The 20340-nt window shown below is 37.5% G+C and overlaps 1 long non-coding RNA gene across 1 annotated transcript in view; it reads left to right on the top strand.

The window, feature by feature from the left end:
- The first annotated feature begins 612 nt into the window (after positions 1-612).
- The window catches only part of LOC144251718 (uncharacterized), a 37523-nt gene continuing 17795 nt past the window's right edge, over positions 613-20340 (top strand). Inside the window, exon 1 of the long non-coding RNA XR_013342736.1 lies at positions 613-867. This is a non-coding gene — a long non-coding RNA (uncharacterized LOC144251718). The remainder of the gene's footprint in view (positions 868-20340) is intronic.

Raw genomic sequence — 20340 nt, forward strand, 5'->3', positions numbered from 1 at the left:
ATTCCTGTAAATTTCAATTTGGTCACCAGAACAGAAACAATGATAATGTGGAATGGGGGAGGACTAGTCATTGTATTTGGCACATTTGGTGGTGCTCCAAAAAACCCGTGCCCTTGAAAGGCTGGCGCTGGTCGGCCGGCCCGAGGCTACCTCGGTTTTGCAGGTGGGAGCCACGCCCTCTCCACGGGGAAAGGCCGGGTGGCGCCCGGAGCGCGCGGGGCACAGCTTTCCGAGCTGGCGCACCCTCGGCCGAGCGAGCCTCCGCGGGGACCCCGCCTCCTCTTGTCCAGAACCCCGAGGCCGCGTTCCGCACACCGAGCACTGAGCACTGAGCAGGGGCACCAGGCAGGCACCATCAGTAATCAACTCCTGTGGGGAACTAGAGCAGCGCGCCCGGACTGGTCCGGCGAGCAGGGGTCGCAGCGGGCCACCCCGTCACCTCAGCACATCAGTCGACCCCGCCCCGGCCGCCGAGGCCCCGCCCAGACCCGAGGCCCCGCCCAGAACTCGAGGCTCCGCCCCTGCCCCTCCCGGCTCCCCGGACGCCGAGGCGCGCTTCTCTGACGCACCGGCGCCTCCGCGTGACGCGCGGCTCCGCCCCGCCGGCCCCGCCCCCGCCGCGGCACTTGTCCTCCGCAGCTTGAGCGGCGTCTCCCGTCGGCTGAGGCGGTGGCTGAAGAGGCGGTGTCGAGACCCCGCTGCGGCCCGGGCCCGGCGCGGCTGTGCGAGCCCCTGCGTCGGCGGACGATGGTGCGGCGGAGCGCGCGGACGCGGGTGGCGCGGCGGCGGGCATGAAGGAGGATGGACGGTCAGGACGAGGTGTCCGCGCGGGAGCAGCACTTCCACAGCCAAGTGCGGGAGTGCACGGTGCGTGGCGGCGCCGCCGCGGGCCCTCCCCAGCCCCTGCCCCCGCCGCCCGCGCTCTGCCCCGCGGCCCCGCCGCAGCCCCGCCGGCTGCACCGTCCGCGCTCGGCCGCGGCGCCCACCTCACCCCGCCTCCGCCGCGTCCGTGCCCCCCCACCCCTTCCTCCCTTGGCATTGGAGGGCCTCTGCCCCTGCCCTCGTCCCCCGGCCCAGTCACCTGCCTCCGTCACCTGCCCTATTTCCCCCGCCCCTGCCTTCGTCCCCCCTCCCATCCCCGTCCCCTGCCTTCGTCCCCCCTCCCCTGCCTTCGTCCCCCCTCCCATCCCCGTCCCCTGCCCTCGCCCCCCCTCCCCGCGTCTCCTGTCCGCGTCCCCCACCCCCCTGTCCTCGCCCTCCCCTCCCCCCAGTCCCCTGTCCTCGCCTCCTCCCTGACCAGTGCAGGTGCAGCGGCCGGCGAGCTGGGCACTCGGGGAGCTCGGCCGCCTGGGGGCCGCGGCGGGCGGGGGCAGGGTGGCAGTCCGGAGGCGGGCTGAAACGTGTGCCCATAATCGTGTAAAATACGTTAACTTATCTGTTTGTATTTACTTCTCCTGTCTTCTGACACCTCTCGTGTTCAGGCACACTCTTGATTAGAGGTTTAAAATTGTTCAGTTTGTGTACTTATGGTTCTTGAAAATTGAGAATCAGCTTGCCAAGTCATACCTTGCTTGGGATAGAAGGAGATGCAAAATTTCAGAGAGTGGAATTTGCTTTTTTTAAAAAATGAATGTTATACAGGGAGATGTATATAATCATAGGTGTACCCCTGTGTGTATTTCTTACTAAACACATCTGTGCAATTCCTTATCAAGAGCAAGAACCAGAATTTTACTGGAGGTCCCCCCCCCCTCACCCTCGCTTTGTGTACCCTCAGCTCCAACGAAAGTTAACCACTGCCCTGGCTTCTAACACTGTAGATGACGTTTTGCTGCCATACAAATGAGATCTTACAGTATGCACTCATTTGTATATAGTTTCTTTCACTTAACAATGAGTTGTGAAATTTCTCCATACTGTATGTGGTTTTAATTCATTCTTAGTGCTGTAGTTGTGTCACTGTAGCACAATTTATTTTTAGTTTTTCGTTTTCACTGTTGATGGGTACTTCAGTGCTTTCTAGATTTTGGCCATGAATAATTTTGTGCATGTCTTTTGGTGACCGGGTGGGTGCATTTCCTTTGGGTGTAGACCTATGAATGAAATTTTCTAGGTTAGATGCTATATATTTGTTCATTTTAGTGGATGCTTTTAAACAGTCCCCCCCACCACCATCTTTACCAACACTTGATATTATTTTTGAGCCCTTTGAAAAATTGTTGCATTTTAGCAAGGATGTCAGGGTATTCATTGTACAAAGGTTTGTAATTTGCCTTTTCATGATGTATAATGAATTTGCACCACTTTATATGTTTATTGGCCATTTATAATATTTTGTGAAATATCTTCAAGGTTTTCTTTTTCCATTTAAATTTTTTTTTTTGTGTGTGTATATGTGTATATAAATGTGTGTTTTTTTGGTACCAGGGATTGAGCCCAGGTACACTTTTCTTGAGTTGCTTAGGGCCTTCCTGCCTGAGCCTACAGAGCTGCTGGGATTACAGGTGTGCGCCACCATGCCCAGTAGTGTATACTTTTTTTTTTTCCCACAATACCTTTATTCTTTTTTTTTAAAAAAAACAATTTTCGTGTCAATTTTATTGAGGTACAATTAACATACAGTAAGATTTGCCTTTTTTTTTTGTGTGTGTGTGTGTGTGTGTATGTGGTGCTGGAGATTGAACCCATGTCCTTGTGCCTGCGAGGCAAGCATTCTGCCAATTGAGCTATATCCTCAGCCCCACAATACTTTTATTCTATTCATTTATTTTTATGTGGTGTGCTGAGGATTGAACCCAGGGCCTCATACGTGCTGGGCAAGCACTCCATTACTGAGCCACAGCCCCTGGTAGTATTGATTTGCAGGGTTTTTGTTCTAAATATGATTTCTTTGACATATATGTGTATTGCAAATACTTTTTTTCCCACTCTCTGGATAACTTTTCACATTTAATGATATTGTTCTGATGAACATAAGTTCTTTTTTTCACTTTTTAAAATGCTTTTTTTTTTTAGATATACTGACAGTAGAGTGTATTTTGACATATATGTAAGTTCTTACTGTAGTTCATTTTTGCAAAATGTTTTCCTGTATGATGAGTAAATGTCCTGAGTAAGAAACCTTTCCTTGCAATCAGGCATCATGATGTTAGACATGCCTGTAATCCCACCTTCTTTGGAGGCTGAGGCAATTGGATTGTAAATTCAAGGCCAGTCTGGGCAGTAAGACCCTGTCTCAAAATAAGAAATAAAAAGTGTGGGGGTGTGGCTCAGTGGTAGAGCACCACTGGGCTCAATCCCCAAGATTGACTGGAAGAAGAAAAAAAGATTGAGGAATCTTTGCGTACTCCTAGGGTATGAAGATATTCTCTTTTTTTTTTTTTTTTAGAATTTTAATATTTATTTTTTAGTTTTCGGCGGACACAACATCTTTGTTGGTATGTGGTGCTGAGGATCGAACCCGGGCCGCACGCATGCCAGGCGAGCGCGCTACCTCTTGAGCCACATCCCCAGCCCTGAAGATATTCTCTTATGATTTTCTCTCAGTGCTTTATTTAATTGTCCTTCCCATCTGAATCTACACTGCATTTGAGTATTTTTTTTTGTATATAGTATGAGGTAGGAATCATATTTTTTCACATAAATGTTTAATCACTTTGGCACTATTTATGACCTTTGCCACAGGCAGCTCTATATTTGTGAGGTTTAATTTTGGATTCTGTGCTGTCCCATTGGTTTATTTGTCTTTGGCTTTATTTTTATTAATTAATTAGATATTCTGTAATTATTATTGAGAAAGGGACCCATGTTATGGTAGTCCAGAGCTTTATTACCTTTATCTACTTCATTGGAAACAACTCAGTTTTGGCAGTGATTCTCTGATCATAGTTTCTTAGTTCTGTCTCTCCTCACCCCATTTTCCTCAACTCAGCACCCCTGGGTGGTCAAGTGCACTTCACCTTCAGTAGAATCAGGGCAATAAGTACCCAAGTGTAGTGGATTTCCAGTGTTTGGCATTTCTTCCTCAAATTATTCATATTTAGGGTGTCTGTCAATACTTGCCTTTTCTCTAGGACTTGTGTCTAACTTTTAAAAATTATTCAACTCTTTTTGCTTTTTCCATATAGTGCTATAATTTTTGTTTAATGTTTTTCTTGTGATTAATGTACATAACATAAAATTTGCCTAAAGGTCCAATTCAGTAGCATTAAGTAATTCACATTGTTGTGCATCCACCACCACTGCCCATCTCCTGAAGTTTTTCATCATCTCAGACTGAAACTTTATATCCATTAAACAAAGACTCCCTTACTCCCTCAAGCTGCTAATAACCATTGTATTTTCTGTCTTTATGATCTTGACTACTCCAGATAGTTCATATGAGTTGAATTCTACAATATTTGTCCTTTTGTATTTGGTGTATTTTTCTTAGCATACTGTTTTTAAGGTTAATCCATATTGGAGTGTGTGTCAGAATTTCCTTAAGGCTAAAGAACAATCTGTTTTTGTATATAACACATTTTGCTTATCCATTTAGCTGTCAATGCAGGCTTGGGTTGTTTCCACCTTTAGGCTGTTGTGAATAATGCTGGTATGAGTGTACGGGTATCTAAGTCCCTGCTTTCAGTTCCTTTGTGTTTATATCCAGAAGAGGAATTGCTGGATCATGTGATAATTCTATATCTAATTTCTTGAGGAATTGCCAAATTATTTTCCATAGAGGCTGAACTGTCTTACCTCTCTGCCAGCAGTGTGCCAGGGCTCTAGTCTCTCCACATCCTCACCAGGTGTGAGGTGTCATCTCATTGAGGTTTTCAGTTGCATTGCCTATACCTATTGGCTGTATGTCATCTTTCGAGAAATGCCTACTGAAGTCTTTAGCCCATTTTAAAATCAGGTTTTAGTTGTTTTTACTTTTGAGTTATAGGAATTTCATTTATATATTTCCCTTTTCCTCCCTGAGGCAGGGTCTTGCTGTGTTGCCTATACTTATCTCAAACTCCTGGGTTTAAGTGATATTTTTGCCTTAGGCTCTTGAGTAACTGGGATTACAGGCATGCACCACTATACCCTGCTTTTGTTTTGGATGTTAATTGTTTTTTTTTAAAGTTCTATGAATTGTTTATTATTTTCATTTTTATTATTATTGTTTGTTCTGCTTAGTTGTACATGGCAGCAGAATGCATTTCAATTCATCGTACGCAAATGGAGCACAGCCTTTCAGTATTCTGGTTGTACATGATGTAGAGACACACCATTCGTGCAATCATACATGTACTTAGGATAATGATGTGCATCTCATCCCATCATCTTTCCTATCCATGTAACCCCTCTCCCCCCTCCCCTTTGCCCAATCCAGGGTCCCTGCATTCTTCCCGAGTCTTCCCCCCATCATAGCCCAGGATCCACTAATCAGAGAAAACATTTGACCTTTAGTTTTTGGGGATTGGCTTACTTTGCTTAGCGTAATATTCTTCAACTCCATCCATTTACCCTCAAATGCCATAATATTATTCTCTTTTAATGCCGATTAATATTCCATTGTGTATATACCACAGTTTCTTTATCCACTCATCTATTCATGGGCATCCAGGTTGGTTCCACAGTTTGGCTATTGTGAATTCAGCTGCTATAAACATTGGTGTGGCTGTGTCACGATAGTATGCTGATATTATATCCTTTGGGTATAGACCGAATGGATATTAATTCTTTAATCAGTCTTCAACGGTTTGCAGATATTTTTCTTCCATTTCTTAGTTTGCTTTTCCCATTCTGTTTATTGTCTATTTTGTTGTGCAGAAGCTTTTTGGTTTTATGATGGCCACTTTCTAATTTTGTTTCTGTTGCCTCTGCTTTTGGTGTCCTATTCATGACACAGTTGCCAAAACCAATGTCATGAATGTTTTCCTCTAGGAGTTTTCTAATTTCAGGTTAAACATTTAAGTCTTTAATCCATTGTGAATTGATATTTGTTTATGATGTAAGGGTTCAGTTTCATTCTTTTACATGTAAATATCCAATTTTCTAGGATAATTTGTTGAAGACACTATGTTTTTCCCATTGTGTATCCTTTGCATTCATGTTTAAAGTCAGGTGACCATATCTGAGTGAATTATTCCTCTGGTCTTTGTTCCATAGTTGTTTATGTCTGTCTTTCTTCTTGAATCACATTGCTTTGACTACCACAGTTTTGTAATAAGTTTGAAATCAAGAAGTGTGATTTTTCCTGCTTTGTTCTTGCTCAATATTGATTTGGCTCTTCGGGGTCTTTTTTGGTTCAATATAAACTTTAGACTTTTTTTTTTCTATTTCTGTAAAATGCTATTGAGATTTTGATAGGAATTCCATTGAATTTGTAGATTGTTTTGGGTAGCAGGGACATTTTAACAATATTAAGTCTTTCTTAAAAACATAGGCTGTCCTTCCATGTATTCTTGCTTCCTTTAATTTCTTTCATCAGTATTTTGTAGGTTTTAGTATAAAAGTCCTTCACCTTCTTGATTAAATTTATTCCTATGCATTTTATTCTTTTTTGGTGCTATTGTAAGTGGGATTATTTTACTAATTTCTTCAGATACTTTGTCATAGTGTATCGAAAAATACACCTGATTTTTTTATATTGACTTTGTATACTGAATTTATTAATTATAACTTTTTTTTTTAATGTAGTCCTTAGTGTGTGTTTTCTTTTTTTATAGTTAAGATGATTTCATCTGTTACAGGAATAGTTTTGCTTCTTTCTTTCTGATTTGAATGCCTCTTTTTTACTTTTCTTGTCTGATTTTCCTGGTTGGGACTTCCGGTAATGTGTTGAGTAGAAGTGGCAAAGTGGAAATCCCTGTCTTAGTCTTGATGTTAAGGGGAAAGTTTTCAGTTTTCATCATTGTGTGTGATGTTGGCTATAGGCTTTTCATGTATGACTCTTATTATGTTGAGATAATTTCCTTCTTTTCCTGCTTTGTTAAAAGAATTTTTACTATGAAAGAGTGCTGGATTTTTTCTAGTGCTTTTTATGTATCAGTTGAGATGACATTGATTTTTTTATCCTTTATTTTGTTGGTTTGGTATATTACATTGATGGTTTGAGATCTTTCTTCTCTTTTAATCTAGTCATTTATTGTTATAAACTTCCTTCTCAGTACTCCTTTTGCTGCATTCCATCAGTTTTGGTATATTGTGATAATCAGTCTTGAGTTACTTTCTAATTTCTTTTTTGATTTCTTCTTTGTTCAAGATTTTGTTTTAAAATTTTCACATATTTGTGAATTTTCCAGTGATCCTTCTATTGATTCCTTGTTTGGTGATTTCAGTCTCCTTAAATTTGTTAGAACTTGTTTTTGTGACCTAACACATGATTTCACGTTAGAGAAGGATTCCTGTGTGCTTGAAAAGAATGTGTTTTCTGTTGCTGTTTGAGTTGTGTGTTCATTTTTTTAAAAAAATATTTATTTTTTAGTTGTACACAATAACTTTATTTTGTTTATTTATTTTTATGTGGTGTTGAAGATCAAACCCAGGGCCAGAGCAATCTACCACTGAGCCACAATCCCAGCCAAATGGTGTGTTCTTTATGTTTTGGAGTATCCATTTGTCCATAGTGTTACTTAAGTCATCTGTTTCCTTATGATCTTCTGTCTGGGTGTTTTCTCCATTATTAAGGTTAGGGTATTGAAGACTTCTATTATTCTTTCCATCTTATTTCTCCCTTCAGTTAGTTCTGTTGCTTTGTACATTTAGGTGCTTTGATGTTGTGGGCATGTATGATTGTATTGAGTCTTTCTGGTGTATTGATTATTTTGTCATTATGGTATGTACTTTTAAAAATAATTCTTTGTATCTTGTGTCAGGTTTTGAAATAAGTATAGATACCCACTGTTTTGGATTATCGTTTGATAGAACACCTTCTTCCTATCTCTTTACTTTCAGCCTTTTTTTTTTTTTTTTTTTCCCCTATGCAGTGCTGGGGATAGAACTTAGGGCCTTATGTGTGCTAGGCAAGTGCTCTTCTCCTGAGCTGCAACCCCAGCACAACTTTCAGCCTGTATATATCCTTAAGTCTAAAGCAAGTTTCTTGTAAGCAGCATATAGCTAGGTTTTTTCCCCCATTCAACCACTCTGTACCTTTTATTAGGGAATCTAATCCATTTTCTTATAAAATAATTATTGATAGGGAAGGATTTACAATTTTTGTTTTGTTGTTTTCTGTTAGTCTTTTAGTTTTTATTTTTTTGCCATTTTCATTATTTCTGTCTTCCTTTGTATTTTATGATTTTTTGATATTGACAGGTATTGACTTCTTTTTATAAGTTCAATAGGTATTTTGTATTCTTTCTTTATTAAATTATAGTCAGAATACCTTAGAGGTATAGACATCCAAAGAATGTCTTGTCCTTTTAGCATTATCTAATGTCAGTGTTTTGTTTCCAAGTCAAAGTTAGGCAGGAGGATAGTAAGTCTTCTCCGCCCCCCCACTCCCATTCCCCAGTGTCTGTAGTATATTTTTGAAGCTATTCATTCATGATGGTTTTACAGATTTGGAGAGTACATCCAAATATAATATAAACAGGTCAGTTTCCTGAAAGTTTTGGTGATAAGATAATTCAAGAACTGAAGGCATTATAGGAAGAATACAATAAGGGGCTGATGTTCAGAATTTTTCTTTGAAAGCTCTTATGTTTTAACACTTAGTAAAATAGAAAATTCTAATTTTACACTTTAATATCTATTATTATCATTCTTCTTTATGTTATGCAGTCAGTACTGTTCTCAATATAAATGCAAGAATATTGTACTCATGTGGAATCACTGAAATTATACAATTTATATTTAGTAGTTCATACATACGTGTGTGTGTGTGTGTGTGTATTTGTTCTACCAGAATAGTGAAAATGCTGCCTAAAATTAACTCAACAGTTCTTAAGCAGTTTTGTTCATAGGCTTAACATACTTTACAGTTCACTCAATTTTGTAGTTTTTAGTATAGTCACAGTGTTGTGCAGTTTACCACAATCCTTCAACATTTTCTTTATCTCGAAAACAAACTGTCTGCCGGTTAGCAGTCATTTTCTATTTCTCCTCATTCTCTTTCCTGTAAGCTTCAGCAACCCTAATATACTTTTTGCCTAGATTTGCTTGTCTAGATTTGCATATTCTGGTTGTGTCATATAAATTGAATCGTGTAATATATAATTTTTAATATCTAATTTCTTTTAATTAGCATTTTTTCAAGGTTCTGTCAAATTGAAGCATATATCAGACTGAATTCTTTTTTTTAAGAGAAAGAGAGAGAGAGAGAGAGAGAATTTTTTTTAATATTTATTTTTTTAGTTTTCGGCGGACTTAACATCTTTGTTTGTATGTGGTGCTAAGGATGAACCCGGGCCGCACGCATGCCAGGCGAGCGTGCTACCGCTTGGGCCGCATCCCCAGCCCAGACTGAATTCTTTTTTATAGTCAAAATCTATTCTGTTATTTGGATATGTTACATTTTGTTCATTCAATTATTATAGACCTTTGGGTTGTTTCTACTTTTTGGCTTTTATGAAAATGCTAAGACCATTTGTGTACAAGTTTTTGAATGGAAATCCATTTTCATTTCTCTTGGGTATATATGGAGGAGTGGACACGTTGGGTCATATGGAAACTCTATATTTTGTTTAGAGGAACTATCAACCTGTTTTCCACAGTTATGAAACCACTTCACATTCCTGTCATCAATGTTGAGATTTCTTCATATCTTCATTTTACTTGTCATTTTGGTTTGAATTATAATGATCCTAGTGGGTGTGACATGGTCTCTCATTGTCATTTTTGTATGCATTTTCCTGATAACTCATTCTGTTGAACATCTTTTTTATGTGCTTATTATTTGTGTATTTTCTTTGGAGAAATGTTTATTCAGATCCTTTGTCCATTCTTAAGTTGGTTTATTATTATTGTTGAGTTGGAAGAATTATTTGTATATTCTAGATACAAGACCCATCTCAGATATAAAACTTGCAAATATGTTCTCCTTTGAGTCATCTTTTCACTTTTTAAATTGTAGGACAAAGGTTCTTACTTGTTTTGAAGTTAAATTATGTATGTTTAAAAATTTTGTTATTTGTATTTTTAAAAAACATTTTTAGTTATAGATGGACACAATACCCTTATTTATTTTTTTTGTGGTTCTGAAGATCAAACCCAGTGCTTTGCACTTGCTAGGCAAGTGCTCTACCACTGAGCTACAACCTCAGATCTATCATTAGTATTTTTTATGTGATATGTAAGAAGGCCTTGCCAACTCAGGATCATGAATATTTACTTTTTTTTCTAAGTATGTTATAGTTTTAGCTGTTACATTTGGCTTTAGACTCCATTACAGTTTATTTCTATGTATAATTTAGGAAAGAACTTCGTTCTTTTTCAAATGGGTATCCAGTTTTTCAAGTATCATTTGTTAAAAAGGCTATTCTTTCCCTCAATGAATTGTCTCAACATTCTTGTTGAAAATCAGTTGACCATAGTAGATATAAGGGTTCAGTTCTGTTTCATTGATCTGTGTGTCTGTCATTGTACTAGTACCACACTGTCTTGATCACTGTAGCTTTGTAGTAAGTTTAAAATTTGGAATTGTAAGTCCATCAATTTTGTTCTTTCCATGATTGGTAATTCTGGATTAGTTGGATTTTTTTGTGAATTTATGATAAACTTGTCAATTTCTGCAGGAAAGCAAGAACTAGAATTTTCAGAGTGTGTTGAATATGTAGATCAATTTGGGAGTTATTATCATCCCAAGGATATTAAATTCTCTGATCCATGAACGTGGATTTCTTTCCATACTCAGAAATTCTGTGTTCTTCAACATTATCTTGTAGCATACAGAGTACAATTTTATTCTGCCCAGGACTTCTCATGCTTCCCTTTTACCTGTTCCTTTTTGTTCTCAAGACAGGCCATAGAAACTAGAATTTCTTTTCCCTATGGTGTCATGGAAACTCTTTCCCCACCTTTCTCCATGTTGGCCATAAAGAATTTCTCTGACCTATCTTGTCTGATGGTAGAACATAAGACCTGTGTTTTGGAAGAGATCCTGTCCCATACGTATGAGGAAAGAATGCTGCACTCAAAGGTCAAGAAGGATCTGAACAGACAGTCACAACAGGCCTTGTTAGTTTCCCCTATGAGTCTTATTGATGATTTGTTCAATCACGTTTTTGCATGTCTTTCATGCTTCAATCATGATCATGCAATGGAATCTTTATAAATATCCCAAAAGACATGGTTCAGGGAACTTTGGGACAGCTGAATACCTAGAGACTTATAGGATGTAAACTAGAACTCATCACGTGCCAGGAGGGTGGCACACCCCAACTCCACATGGTTGGAAATGTCTGTGCTTGGGACCCTTTCAGACTTTGTCCTGTCTCTTTATCTGGCTATTTATTTGTGTATCCTTTATAAGAAACTGATAAACAAGTAAGTGCTTCTCCGAATTCTGTAAGGTCTTCTAGCAAATTAATCAAACCCAAAAGTGTAGGTGTATTTGTATACAAGGTGTGTGTATATATATGTGTCTACACCTTAGTTGGTAGCTGGTTGGTCAGAAGTTCTGGAGGCCTGGACATGTGAGTGGCATCTAAAGTGAGGGCAGTCTGGTGGGATTGAGCCCTCAACCTGTGGAATAACTGCCTCCAGGTAGATGGTGTCTGAACTGAATTGATTTGAATGCCCAATTCACTTGAATTGTTGTCTGCTGTAGAGTTGCTCTTGCGTGAGGGTGGGGAGAAATCCCTGTACATTGGAATCACAAAAGTCTTCTGTGTTGATTATTGTTGAGTAAGAATGTAGGGGAAACAGAGTTAGAGTTAATTTTTCTTCTATATCATCAGAATGGACAGAAACTTTCAACTCACTGGGCAAATACCAAAGAATGAGATTGCTGAATTGTATTGTAAGATTATGTTTCACTTTGTGTAGAACTACAAAGTTAGTATGTAACTAAGTTCTTTGTAATCCGATGGACTTCCAAAGTGGCAAATGGTTTTGCTTTCTCACCGGTGGTCAGTGAAAGTTCCTGTTGCTCCACCACACGCTTACCGGCATTTGATGTTGTCAGGTTTTTTTTTTTTTTAATTTTAGCTTGTGCCTCTGGGCTGTGACCTTCACTACTGCTGCTCAGCTTTTTTTTCTCCTTCCTTAGGTAACGAAGACTGGAAGGGAGCTGGAGTTGTACGTTTCCTTTTCCCTCAATTGGTTAGGCTCTTGTAATCCCCAAATAGGTTGGGCTGTGAGTAAAAATTGTTTTCCTTGAGGGCAGACCATTCATAAGGCTAACATGAAGCTCTGGGCATATTCAAAATGGTTATTTCCTCCTGCCCCTGCAGGAAGAATGAAGGGACACTCCCCTCATCCCCGTATCCTTACCCTGAGAACCTGGCTGAGTTCCTGGGAACTCAAAGGATGGCAGACCTCTTCACACTAGACTTTTGGAGTTTCTAAGTCTTCACCCAGCCCACGCTGATCCTGCAGTAGCACATCAGTGGCAGCTTAGAGATCCTGCTGGGACTGGTGCAACAGACACAGATATAGGACTTTGTTTCCAGTTTCTGGTGCAGCAGTTTGTCCTAGGATCTCAATTTTCTCATGGCCCTAAGAAGAGCTGGTGATTTTCAATTTGTTCAGCCTTTTCTTGTTGTGAAGGTGGAGTGATGACTTCAAGATCTTTTTGTGTTCTTGAAAGGAGAAATCATTGTTATCTTTTTGGCCTTTAAGTCTTTGGTTTACCTGAGAAATTCTTTTTGTGAATAGTATTTATGGTATAATTTAGATTAAAAATATTATATTGTGTGTGGTGACTTCCCTTGTCTTCATCATTTGGTGGCTGCTTGAGAATATATCTGATATCTAGTCTCTGCATAGGTTTAATCCAAAGGAGTTATTTTAGGACTTTTTTTTAATATTTATTTTTTTAGTTTCCGGCGGACACAACATCTTTGTATGTGATGCTGAGGATCCAACCTGGGCCGCATGCATGCCAGGCGAGTGCGCTACCGCTTGAGCCACATCCCCAGCCCTATTTTAGGACTTTTTGAAGTTGATTCTTATTTAATTTTAAATAACAGGTTTTGGTTAGCATGGTGAATATTAGTTTAATGTTTTTTTCTTAAATAATTTTTAGTTGTAGATGAACACAACACCTTTATTTTATTTATGCATGCTAGCCAAGCGCTCTGCCACTAAGCCACAACCCCAGCCCTAATTTTTCTTTTTAAATATAAGATATGTGATCATGAGGGGTGGTATCTTTTATTTATTTATTTTTTAACATTAAGTTGTTTAGAATGATCTGTTCCTTAATCTTGTTAAGATTTCTTTTTATGGTGCAAAGTTTTTTTTTTTTTTTTTTTTTTAAGAGAAAGGAATTTTATTATGTGGTAATTTTTAAAAACAATGTTAACCTGTAAGTGAAGGAATGGTAGGTAAGTCTTTGAAGGATTACTTGAAAATGACTGTGTAAGAGTTTTGTATATGTGATAAATCAAGTAGGATAGAAGACCTTAAGAAAAGTAAGGCTTCCCATCCATAACCAGTCTCTTATTTTTCTTCTAGATTTTCCCAAATCACTTCTGTAATACATACAGGAAGTAAGAATTTTTAAGTAATATTATTTGTTTTACCAACACTTAACAGTATATATTGACTTCCCACACAAGACATTGAGGCTTTGGCTACTAGCTTCTGATAGAACTTACACTACTGGTAAATATTTATACCACTGCCCTTCTTCCACTTCCTCTGTGTTTATTGTTGTTATTCTTTGTTGTTCTTTTGGTTGCCCTTCTAAGACAGCTAAATCTTTATTTCATGTTGTATCAATTTACTACAAAGGTATGACTGATGAGTACTTCTTGTTCTTATATTCTCTAGTGGTGGCTTTTATTACTAATTGTGGTAATAATGCTGACCTAAATATTTAATAATGGAAGCATGGTTTTTAATTTCCCACTACTTAAGATAAAGCTACAATGAAAATTTTAATGCATGTAGTTTTTTTCTTCTTAAAGTAAGATCACTGAATCAGGGTGCATATTGTTTCTTTGCTTTCTAATAGGGTTATGGAAAAATTTTTATTTTATTCATATTAAAAATAGCATTGTTCTTCCCTTCATTATATAAATAATAGTCCTTACTGTTATCAGTTGAGTTTATTCTGAAGTAGAGGACAGAGAAGATAAAAGAGAAAAAATATTTTGAAGTGTCACCACTTTGAAATATGTACCATTGTTTTATTTCTCTGTGTGTATTTACACAATCTAAATTATGGTATGTTGGTCACATTGTGTATGTGATGTTTCTGTGTACAAGTGTCCAGTTTTCCCCTGTTACTTTTGACTTACAGTCATGCCCTGTGTATATTCCCATTTTTAACCATCTTTGCAGGTGACCAGGAGGAAGAGCAGTCCTTCTGGTTTTGTTACTAGCTGTAAATGTTCTACAGCAGGTGTAACTGGCTGTAGAAGGCTAAATCTTCTAAACTTATTTTTTTCATTTAAATCAGTAATCCACCTGACACTTGTTTTCATTATATATGTATATATATATATGTATATGTTTTCATGAAACATCTAACAGAAATCAATCACGGTAAAATGTGGAAGAGGAGTGGGGGTGGTGTGGGCTTTTGCAAAGGAGGAGTTTGGGTGGATTGGCTGTGATTGGGATGTAGAGTCCCAGGATAATGAATGATGCTTACCACTTGCTGCTTGGTCTCTAGCTCCTCTCAAGAGATGCCTGTCTTTTTCCTGTTTTTCTGGAGTATGGTCTCAGAAGGGACACAAGGAACTTTTTGTTGACGACTAAAAAGAATATCTAGAATTCGAACTTCAACAAAAAGCAACAATGTGTAATACTGTAGATGACATTAATGGCCTTGAAATTTGCTGTGATAATCCTGAAAAATGGAGTTTTTACCCCTTGGAAGGGTTTTGATGTTTTATCTGTTTGTGAGGAAGTATTATTGTTTTACCTTATTGGAACACATATTGAAAGATAAAGTGCAATTTATGATAGCAGTTTGATAACTGTTACAAGAGTAGATATTAGCAAGTGTTTTGTATCAAAATTAACTGTTCTTAGATAAGACATTGGTAATTTTGTTTTCTTCTCTCTCTTGAAGGATAATTTGTTGCAATTATAAATAGTGGAATTATGAACATCTTTATAAATACATTGTTGTGTGGTTAATAGAAAGGAATGCATTCAACTACAAGAAAAACCCAATGTGTTTTTTTTTTTTTTTTGTGGTGTCGGGGATTGAACTCAAGGCCTTGTGCATATGAGGCAAGCACTCTTCCAGCTGAGCTATATTTTTAATCAAATAGTGTGTTTTCTCAAGTAATCTGGAGGAGTGAAGTACTGATACATGCTACAGTATGTAGAAACTTGAAAATATTATATACTTCATGAAAGAAGCCAGACACAAAAGTCATTCATAGCATGATTTCATTTATATGAAATAGCTGGAATAGGCAAATCCATAGAGACAGAAGGCAGATTAGTGGTTGTGAAGGGGTTGGTTCGGGTGTGAGGAGTATAGGACTTTGAGTTTGGTGAATGCATGTACCTATTAGAAGAAACAGCCTTACTACTACTTAAAAATACCTTTTTTTTTTTGGAGCAATTTTTAGATTCACAGCAAAATTGAATAAAAGATATGGGGATTTTTATGTACTCTATGCCCTCACACATGTATAGCCTCCCCCATTATTGACATCCCCCACCCAGTGGTGCATGTGTTAAAATCAATGAGTCTACATTTAACATCATTATCACTTAGAGTGCATAGATTATATTAGTGTTCACCTTTGGTGTTGTACATTTCTGGGTTTGGGAAAAATTTTATAACATGTGTGATACCATTATGGTATGGTACAAAGCAGTTTCACCAGTCTTCTGTATTCTGTCTATTCATTTATTTCCCCCTCAACCTCTAGCTAATACTGGTGTTTTTATTATTTTCATACCTTTGCCTTTTCTAGAATGTCGTATAATTGGAATTGTATAGTATGTAGCTGTTTCAGGTTGGCTTCTTATGCTTTTACCTTTCCCTGCTTGATAACTTTTCATCGTTTGGTAGCCTTTTTCTTTTTATGACCAAATAATAGTCTTAAATGAATGTTTCACATTTTGTCTATTCATCTTTGAATAGATGCACCTTATTGGTTGCATACAAGTTTTGACAGTCATGAATGAAGCTGCTATAAAATCTAAAAATTTACAGATTTTTCTGGAACATAGATTTTCAACTCCTCTCGCTAAGTACCAGGGAGAGTGATTGTTGGATCGTTAGGTAACAGTGTGTTTAACTTGATAGGAAACCACAAAACTGTCTTCCAAAGTGGTGGTGCCATTTTACATCTCCACTAACAAATGAGAGTTCTCTTTTTGCACGTCCTCTTCAGCATTTAGGGTTCTCAGTGTTCTGGATTTTAGACATTCTAGTAGGTGTGTGGTGGTAACATATGATGTTGAGTATCTTTTTGTATGCTTTTTTGCGTCTCTGTGTATTCATTGGTTAGATCTTTGGTTCATTTTCCAATAGAGTCGTTTGTTTTCTTATTGAGTTTTAGGAAATCTTCATATATTTTTGGTAGTATCCTTTATCAGGTATTACTTTGCAAATATTTTCTATCATTGTATGGCTTGTCTTTTCGTTCTCTTGACAGTGTGTTCACACAGCAGAAATTTTGTATTTTAATGAAGTACAACTTAGAATTTCTTTCTTTCATAGTATGAACCTTTGGTGTTGTATCTAAAAAGTCCTACCCAAACCTGTGTCATCTAGATTCTTTCCTATGTTATCTTCTAGGAGTTGTATAGTTTTGTGTTTTATATTCATTCATTTATTTTTGTTTATAAAAATACATTTTTTATTTGGTCCTGGGGATTGAGCCCAGGAGTTCTTTACCACTGAGCTACATCCCCAGCCGTTTTTATTTTTATTTTGAGACAGGATCTCATTGTCCATGCTAATCTTGAACTTGGAATCTGCCTGCCTCAGCCTCCCTAGTTGCTGGGATTACAGAATTTGCCAGGTGCCTGACTAAAAATATGTTCCTACTTTTAATTGGCACGTAGTAATTATACCTAATTATGGGGTACAGTGGGACAATTCAACATACATATATAATATGTAATGATCAGGGTAATTGGCATAATTATTAGGCATTTATCATTTTATTGAGAACATTCAGAATCCTCTCCATAGCTATTTTGAAAGGCTTAATTAATTTCCATCCCTGTGCCATGGAGTAGTAGAAGTTATTCTTCCTGTTCAGCTGCACCCCTATACCTGTTAACCATCCTCTCTATGTTCCTCCACACCCTTCCCGGACTCTGTGAACCACCATTATATTCTGTATGTCTTTGACATCAGTTTTTAAGCTAGTGCATATAAATGAGAACATGTAGTACTCATTTTCCAGTGTCTAACTTACTTAGATTAATATCTTCTAGTTCTATCCATGTTGCTGCAGATGGCAACATTTTATTCTTTTTTATGGCTGAATAGGTAGTATTTCATTGTGTGTGAACCATATAAACATCTGTATATACCACATTTTCTTTACCTATTCAGCCACCAACCTGGACACCTAAGTTGATTCTGTATCTGGGCTATTGGGCGTAGTGCTGCAACAACTTATGAGTGCAGATGTCTCTAAAATATGATAGGATTTCAGTTTCTTTGTGTATAGCAAATATTTGGATATATTGCTGGATCATGTGGTAGTTACTTTTCTAGTTTTTTGAGGGAACTCCATACTGTTTTCCATAGTGGCTATACTAACCTACATTCCTAGTGGAATTCAAGAGTCCCTCTTTCTCTGCATCCTTGCAAGCATTTGTTATTTTATATCTTTTTGATAATAGCCATTCTAACATCTCATTGGGTTTTAGTTCACATTTCTGTGATAATTAGTGAGTATTTAAAAAATACATTTGTTAGCCATTTTTATATATACTTTTGAGTAGTGACTTCAGGTCATTTGCCCATTTTGAAATCAGATTTATTTATTTCTTTTTGCTGTTGAGTTGTTTGATTCTTTATATATACTGAGTAGTAATGCCTTGTTGGATGAATAATTTGCAGATGTTTTCTTCTATTATGTAGGTAGTCTACTCACTTTGTTGATTGTTTCCTTTGCAGTGTGGATCTTTTTAGTTTGATGTAATCCCATGTGTCAATTTTTGCTTTAGTTACCTGTGCTTTTGGGGTCATATCCAAAATCAGACCAAAGTCCTGAAACATTTTCTCCTAGTGGTTTCATAGTTTCTGATCTTACATTTAAGTCTTTGATCTATTTTGAATTTATTAATATTTTTTAAAAAATTATTTATTTACTTTTAGTACCTGGGATTGAACCCAGGGGCACTCAACCACTGAGTCATATCCCTAGCCCTTTAAAAAATATGTATGTATGTATATGTATATGTATATATGTATATGGACACAATACCTTTATTTTACTTATTTTATTTTTATGTGGTGCTGAGGATGGAACCCAGTGCCTCACATGTGGTTGACAGGTGCTCTGAGCTACAACCCCAGCCTCCCCAGCCCATTTTATATTTTATTTTGAGATAGGGTCTTGCTGAGTTACTTAGGGACTTGCTAAATTGGTGAGGTTGGCTTTGAACTTGCAGTCCTCCTACCTCAGCCTCCTGAGCTGCTGGGATTACAGGTATGTGCCACCTCGCCCTGCTTGATTTTATTTTTTTATATGATGAGAGTAGGGGCTGGTTATTTATTTTGTCCATGGATATCCAATTTTCCAAGCACCGTTTATTGAAGAGATTCTCCTTTCTCTAATGTATGTTCATGCTGTCTTTGTTGAAAATCAGTTGAATGTAGATATATGGATTTATTTTTGGATTCTCTACTCTGTTTCATTAGTTTATATGTTTTTTTTTATGTCAGTACCATGCTGTTTTGAATACTGTGGCTTTTTAGTATGTTGTTAAATCAGGTATTGTGTTATCTCCAGCTTTGTTCTTTTTTGCTCAGATCAGGAATGCTTTAGCTATTCAGGGTCTTTTGTGGTTCCATGTGAATTTTGTGATTTAAAAAAAATTCTGTTAAGAGTATCATTGGTATTTTGATAGGAATTGCATTGACTCTATAGATTACTGCGGGTAATATGGACAGTGATTGATATTAATTCTTCTAGTCCACAAACATAGTTCTTTCCACTTTTCATGTATGTATCTTCTTCATTTTTTTTCCGTTAGTGCTTTCTAATCTCATTGAAGAGGTCATTCATGTAATGACTTTATCAGTTCTGACATTTCATTTTTGGTCTTTCTATATTTAAAAATATCATGTTGTCTTGCAAACAGGGATAATATGATCTCCTCTTTTCCTCCTCTGCTTGACTTCTTTCTCTTGCTTTATTGCTTTGGCTAAGACTACCAATACTATGTTGAGTAAGAGTTTTGAAAGTGGGCATCTTTGTCTTGTTCCTGATATTAGAGGAAATGATTTCTGCTTTCCCCCATTCAGTATGATGTTGGCTTTGGATTTGTCTTAAAACGCTTATATTGTGTTGATATAAATTCCTCCTATACCCAGTTTTCTGAGGGATTTTTATCATGAAGGAATATTGAATTTTATTTTTTTTTTGGGGGGGATCTGTTGAGATAACCACATGGATTGTTTTTGACTTCCCAGTCTGTTTATGTGATGTATTGTGTTTGTTGATATGCATATGCTGAGCCATCTTGTATCCACTCCATCTTGGTATATAATATTTTTGATATTGTTAGATTCAATTTGATAGTAGTTTATTAAGTTTTTCATCTATATTCATCAGGGATATATTGATTTGTAGTTTTCTTTGGTGTGTCCTTGTCTAATTTTTGTATCAGGGTAATGTTGACCTTATAGAATGAGGTTGGGAGGGTTCCATCTCTTTCAGTTATTTGGAAGAGTTTAAAAGTAACTTTTTTCCCCCTAAGGTTTGGGTAAGTCATTCAGTGAAGCCATCTAGTCCGGGGCTTTTCTTTTTCTTTGTTGGAAGACTTTTTTTTTTTTACCAATTCAGTTTTTTACTTGTATTGATCTTTTTAGCCTTTCTATGTCCTCAACATTGAGTTTTGGTAATTTTTGCCAGAAATATACCTATTTCTTGTAGGTTTTTAAATTTGTTGGCATATCATTGTTCATAATAGTTCCTAATGATCCTATGTATTTCTTCAGAATCAATTGTAAAGTCTTATGTTTATCTGTGTCTTTGAGTTATTTCTCTTTTTTTTGCTTATTGTAGCTAAGCATTATTGATTTTGTTTATCTTTAAAAATAAA

This window comes from Urocitellus parryii, unplaced genomic scaffold (genome assembly GCF_045843805.1).
Source record: "Urocitellus parryii isolate mUroPar1 unplaced genomic scaffold, mUroPar1.hap1 Scaffold_164, whole genome shotgun sequence".
Classification (NCBI taxonomy): domain Eukaryota; kingdom Metazoa; phylum Chordata; class Mammalia; order Rodentia; family Sciuridae; genus Urocitellus; species Urocitellus parryii.